The sequence below is a fragment of the Trachurus japonicus genome, chromosome 5, assembly GCF_045865225.1.
Source record: "Trachurus japonicus isolate A0001 chromosome 5, Traja_1.0".
Taxonomy (NCBI): domain Eukaryota; kingdom Metazoa; phylum Chordata; class Actinopteri; order Carangiformes; family Carangidae; genus Trachurus; species Trachurus japonicus.
Window position 1 is genome coordinate 11,298,857 of NC_140911.1, and position 6,461 is coordinate 11,305,317.

The window sequence follows — 6,461 nt, forward strand, 5'->3', positions numbered from 1 at the left end:
ATCTCATTTGAATCAACTCCCATCTGAGTTTGGTCTCAGTAATAATAATTATATGATTTACAAATGCTGTACAGAGCCCATGTGTCTCCATTGTTGTGAGGTATTGGCAAAAAATCAGCATAGTCAAATGCCTCTTTTATCCAACAGAGGGCAGCCATGCGTCAAACCAAACAGATCTCATGTTTTGAACCTAATCACACATGCTAATGACTGAGAACTTTGAAGTTCCTCATGTGTGGATAGTTATATTGAGTTTGAAAAGATGAATTAGATCAAACAAACAGATGCAAAAGTAGAACTTCGCTGAGAATAGCACATGTATTTGTGCATGCAGTGTACTACGAGTTCAGGGAAGGGCTGTTTTTCATTCATTTATTCATTCATTATCACTTTAATCAACCCCACCTCCACCCTCCCACACACACAATGAAGAAGTATAGTAAAGTATAGTAGTAGTGCTTGTTATTCATAGTTGTTATTTTCCAGCACATTAGCCAAGTTCAGTGGTGTACACATGCGTTTTGGCTCCCAAGAGGACACTTTAGCCCCCACCCCCACCGACGTGCACACCACTGGCCAAGTTAGATCTGAATTTGACAGCACTGCAGTCAATCACTTCCCAAAACAATGATGCTGCTATTCTCGCCAGGTCTCTCTTGCAAAAGAGACCTTGGATCTCAATGGGACAAACCTGAGGTTAAAATACCTTTAGATCAAATTAAAGTTTGTCCAGCTGATTGGTGTAGGTGTAATTTTGGTCATTAAGGAATATGGACCCATCCATTGCCATATAAACCATCAGCACTTATTTTTCCTGGCTTTTCACTTCCCAACCGAAGCCAGGCTGTAGGGTAATATGAGCCCTCTCAGATAAGTTAATTAGTTATACCGCAGAGTTTCACTATGCTAAGGCAACTAAGTAAGACAGCAATGGACCACGACCAAGAAAACAGTGGCTATTAATATTTAAAGACAATGAAAGAGCACAAAACATTTTGGCCTATTTCTTTTTCAACATCTGCAATATTAATGAGCGCAAGTTAATCAGAGCAGGCCCAATGTGAGAGCAGAGGATGTGGATTCAATTTATTAGTCAACACGGCCTTTTGATAATTTGTAAATGGCTTGTCGTTAGATCATTTTAAATGGTTGTCTACACAGAAAATAATACTGTCAATAAATACCAAGATCAAGACCAAAAGATCATTTTTCCAATTAGATGAGTAAAGATGGAGTGACTGTATGCCAGTCAGAAAGTAGGCAGAACAGAAAATAGGAAGATTGGGGTTGCTCTAGATACTTGATCCCAGGAGTGCCACTGACCCAATACATACTTGAAGTAACAAAAGAGAGTGAGAGACAAGTGAGAAACACATTGGAAGCATGGAAAGGTCTGCAATTCCTTCGAGCACCTGACACTTTAAGACTCCTGGTTAAACTTTGGGAGACGGGAGCATGGACTCTCTCTCTCTCTCTTCCTCTCTCTCTCTCTCTCTCTCACACACACACACACACACACACACACACATACAAACACGTTCACAAAACCTCTCCATCAGGAGCCAGGGAACCTGAGATGCACAGAGTGATTAGGTAACTGCCTGCATGCTTGAATCAATAGCCTTCAGTTTGTGTAGTCTCTGCAAACCGAAGGAAAGGGACCTCTAAAAATAGTAAAAGGGCAACTTCTCCTTGAACACACTTGAAAAAGTTTCAAAATCAGGAGGCCAAGAACAAGGCAGAAATTCAATAGCGAGACCCTGTATTGCATTGCCAAAACAACAATCCTTGGCAGAATAAAAAAGGTGCAGAATCAAACAGAGCAAAGTGCTAATCTGGGTAAAGCACCCTGAGTTGCATTACTCAATGGAAAACACAGGCCAGTGTTGTAGGCCTAATTACACCTTACAATCAGACAGCTATGTACGTTGGTATGTCAAAGGGACTAATCACAATAGTTTGCACTATATTTACGTTAGTAAAGTTTCCACCACGCTGTAATTAGTGTGACTGCTGAAGCAGTCACACTATTGTTCTTCTGTTTGGCCATTTTCTTCCGCCTTTTTACGGTCTTCTTCTAGTCCTTCATACTTTGTGCTATTTCAACAATTCATATATCAAAACGTGCAGCTTCTTTTGAACTTTATCGGCATTACTTTTCTCTTTTTAACTATTTATACTTTTTCAAATATTTAACTTTTTCTGATTTTTTTCAGCTTTATAATGTGTGTGTATTGCGTCTAACGAGCAGAGCCAGAGTGGTGTCAGAGTGGAGAGAGGCAAAAAAACATTCTAGAGTTTTTCTGGCTAAACTGTCAGCATGGCCACAAATTAAACTCTAGACAAATTATTTTCTCCAGTTTTGTAGCCACACTTGTCTTCTGGCTAAAATTCTGGTCAAAAATGCAAAGAGACTTAGATAATAATTAGTGTGACTGCTGAAGCAGTCACACTATTGTTCTTCTGTTTGGCCATTTTCTTCCGCCTTTTTACGGTCTTCTTCTAGTCCTTCATACTTTGTGCTATTTCAACAATTCATATATCAAAACGTGCAGCTTTTTTTGAACTTTATCGGCATTACTTTTCTCTTTTTAACTATTTATACTTTTTCAAATATTTAACTTTTTCACAAAAAATCTCACATTCATCAAAGTCTCAACCTCTCTTCTTCACAACTCCACTGTAGTGTAGAGGTTAGGGTGGATGCTTGCCAACCCTAAGGTCACTGGTTCGAATCCAAGGGAAGACCTCTTGTTATGTTATGTTGAATTCTGCTCTCCTCCCCCGCCTTCAATTGGTTACAGGTGTTTGTTATCTCCTTGATTACTCATACCAGTTTGCAGCACATCATCACATTACAATGAATGACAACAGTTTTGAAAGCAGTGTGCTCTCTGTAGCCGAGTGGCAGAGTAAAGGTTTAGTGATCATATGGTCATGGGTTCGATTCCTGCCTCAGTCTTTTCACTTCATTGCTTGACTTTTGATTCCAATTATTCAGCTGTCATTGGACAGTCTTTGATTCCTCATAGTATAAAGCTCATTGTAACTCAGGTTCTCTGTGGCCATATGGTTAGTGCTCATCCTGAAATTCACAGACATTTTCATTCTAAGTCATTCAAGCTTGACTCTCAAGCTTTCTTGATGTTGACAGTGTGCAGATCATTAACAGACAACAGTCTCTGCAACTGTGTGTGCACTGTGGCCTAGAGGCAGAGTGGAAGTCTAATGACCATGAGGATGTGGGTTCGATTCTGACCTTGGTCAAACATTTGTATGGTGATCACAGCTTGCACTATTTGCTAATTCTGCAACAGCGTTCAGTTGCTGTCAGCAGTCACACCATTTCCATTCTTGGAAATGCTTTTTCTAGTTTTAAATATTTTTTAAATGCAGCCAGGGAGCTCTCTGCTCTCATTAAGCTCAATGCATTTTTTTCACATCAGCAGGAGAAGGAGCTCAACTTTGTAACTTGCTGTTAAGTGCTTTTTAATTCATTTGAATTCACCAAAAAATAGTCACAAAAAAGTCCTCTTCTCACTTGGTGTGGCTAATTTATATTAATTTATTTTTGTTTTAAGCATCATTGAAAAATCTCACATTCATCAGAGTCTCAACCTCTCTTCTTCACAACTCCTCTGTAGTGTAGGGGTTAGGGTAACTGCCTGCCAACCCTAAGGTCACTGGTTCGAATCCAAGGGAAGAATTCTTGTTATGTTATGTTGAATTCTGCTCTCCTCCCCCGCCTTCAATTGGTTACAGGTGTTTGTTATCTCCTTGATTACTCGTACCAGTTTGCAGCACATCATCACATTACAATGAATGACAACAGTCTTGAAAGCAGTGTGCTCTCTGTAGCCGAGTGGCAGAGTAAAGGTTTAGTGATCATATGGTCACGGGTTCGATTCCTGCCTCAGTCATTTCACATCATTGCTTGACTTTTGATTCCAATTATTCAGCTGTCATTGGACAGTCTTTGATTCCTCATAGTATAAAGCTCATTGTAACTCAGGTTCTCTGTGGCCATATGGTTAGTGTGTTAGGTGTTGTGCTATTTCAACAATTCATATATCAAAACGTGCAGCTTTTTTTGAACTTTATCGGCGTTACTTTTCTCTTTTTAACTATTTATACTTTTTAAAATATTTAACTTTTTCTGCAAATTAAACTCTAGACAAATTATTTTCTCCAGTTTTGTAGCCACACTTGTCTTCTGGCTAAAATTCTGGTCAAAAATGCAAAGAGACTTAGATAATAATTTTAAATATTTTTTAAATGCAGCCAGGGAGCTCTCTGCTCTCATTCAGCCCAATGCTGAGAATTCTCCACAACTCTGTCTGAAACATGCTTATGTCTGTGCTCTCTGTGGCGAAGTGGCAGAGTAAAGGTTTATTGATCATGAGGTCATGGGTTCGATTCCTTACTTTTTTTTTTAAGCAGAAGCCAGTGATCCTCTTATCAAAGGTTTTCTTTACCCCGTACATACTGTCTCTGTCTGTAGCCTAGTGGTTAGCTTGCTGGTCTGGAGACCTGAAGGTTGCTGGTTCAATTCTTGCCTCAACAACAATTATAGTGAATTATTTTCCCAGTTGTCCTCTGATAACTTGCTTCATGTTGAAACTGCTGCTCTCAGCCTGAAATTCACAGAAATTTTCATTCTAAGTCATTCAAGCTTGACCCTCAAGCTTTCTTGATGTTGACAGTGTGCAGATCATTAACAGACAACAGTCTCTGCAACTGTGTGTGCACCGTGGCCTAGAGGCAGAGTGGAAGTCTAATGACCATGAGGTTGTGGGTTCAATTCCGACCTTGGTCAAACATTTGTATGGTGATCACAGCTTGCACTATTTGCTAATTCTGCAACAGCGTTCAGTTGCTGTCAGCAGTCATACCATTTCCATTCTTGGAAATGCTTTTTCTAGTTGCAATATACAACTACACAAAAAATAATTAGTGTGACTGCTGAAGCAGTCACACTATTGTTCTTCTGTTTGGCCATTTTCTTCCGCCTTTTTACGGTCTTCTTCTAGTCCTTCATACTTTGTGCTATTTCAACAATTCATATATCAAAACGTGCAGCTTTTTTTGAACTTTATCGGCATTACTTTTCTCTTTTTAACTATTTATACTTTTTAAAATATTTAACTTTTTCTGATTTTTTTCAGCTTTATAATGGGTCTTGAAACAGTCTTGAAAGCAGTGTGCTCTCTGTAGCCGATTGGCAGAGTAAAGGTTTAGTGATCATATGGTCATGGGTTCGATTCCTGCCTCAGTCGTTTCACATCATTGCTTGACTTTTGATTCCAATTATTCAGCTGTCATTGGATAGTCTTTGATTCCTCATAGTATAAAGCTCATTGTAACTCAGGTTCTCTGTGGCCATATGGTTAGTGTGTTAGGTGTTGTGCTATTTCAACAATTCATATATCAAAACGTGCAGCTTTTTTTGAACTTTATCGGCATTACTTTTCTCTTTTTAACTATTTATACTTTTTAAAATATTTAACTTTTTCTGCAAATTAAACTCTAGACAAATTATTTTCTCCAGTTTTGTAGCCACACTTGTCTTCTGGCTAAAATTCTGGTCAAAAATGCAAAGAGACTTAGATAATAATTTAAAATATTTTTTAAATGCAGCCAGGGAGCTCTCTGCTCTCATTATTTTTTATTTTATTTAACCTTTATTTAACCAGGCAAGCAAATTAAGAACAAAATTCTTTCTCATTCAGCCCAATGCTGAGAGTTCTCCACAACTCTGTCTGTAGTCCGTTTGCAGCACATCATCACATTACAATGGCAACATGCTTATGTCTGTGCTCTCTGTGGCGAAGTGGCAGAGTAAAGGTTTATTGATCATGAGGTCATGGGTTCGATTCCTTACTTTTTTTTAAGCAGAAGCCAGTGATCCTCTTATCAAAGGTTTACCCCTCACATACTGTCTCTGTCTATAGCCTAGTGGTTAGCTTGCTGGTCTGGAGACCTGAAGGTTGCTGGTTCAAATCTTGCCTCAACAACAATTATAGTGAATTATTTTCCCAGTTGTCCTCTGTTGACTTCTGATAACTTGCTTCATGTTGAAACTGCTGCTCTCAGCCTGAAATTCACAGAAATTTTCATTCTAAGTCATTCAAGCTTGACCCTCAAGCTTTCTTGATGTTGACAGTGTGCAGATCATTAACAGACAACAGTCTCTGCAACTGTGTGTGCACCGTGGCCTAGAGGCAGAGTGGAAGTCTAATGACCATGAGGTTGTGGGTTCTATTCCGACTTTGGTCAAACATTTGTATGGTGATCACTGCTTGCACTATTTGCTAATTCTGCAACAGCGTTCAGTTGCTATCAGCAGTCACACCATTTCCATTCTTGGAAATGCTTTTTCTAGTCTTAAAATCTTGTTCCATTGCAGTGCTGGAGACACACCTGAGCAACTCTGAGGTAAGGGTTTTCTGAAGAGGAACCGT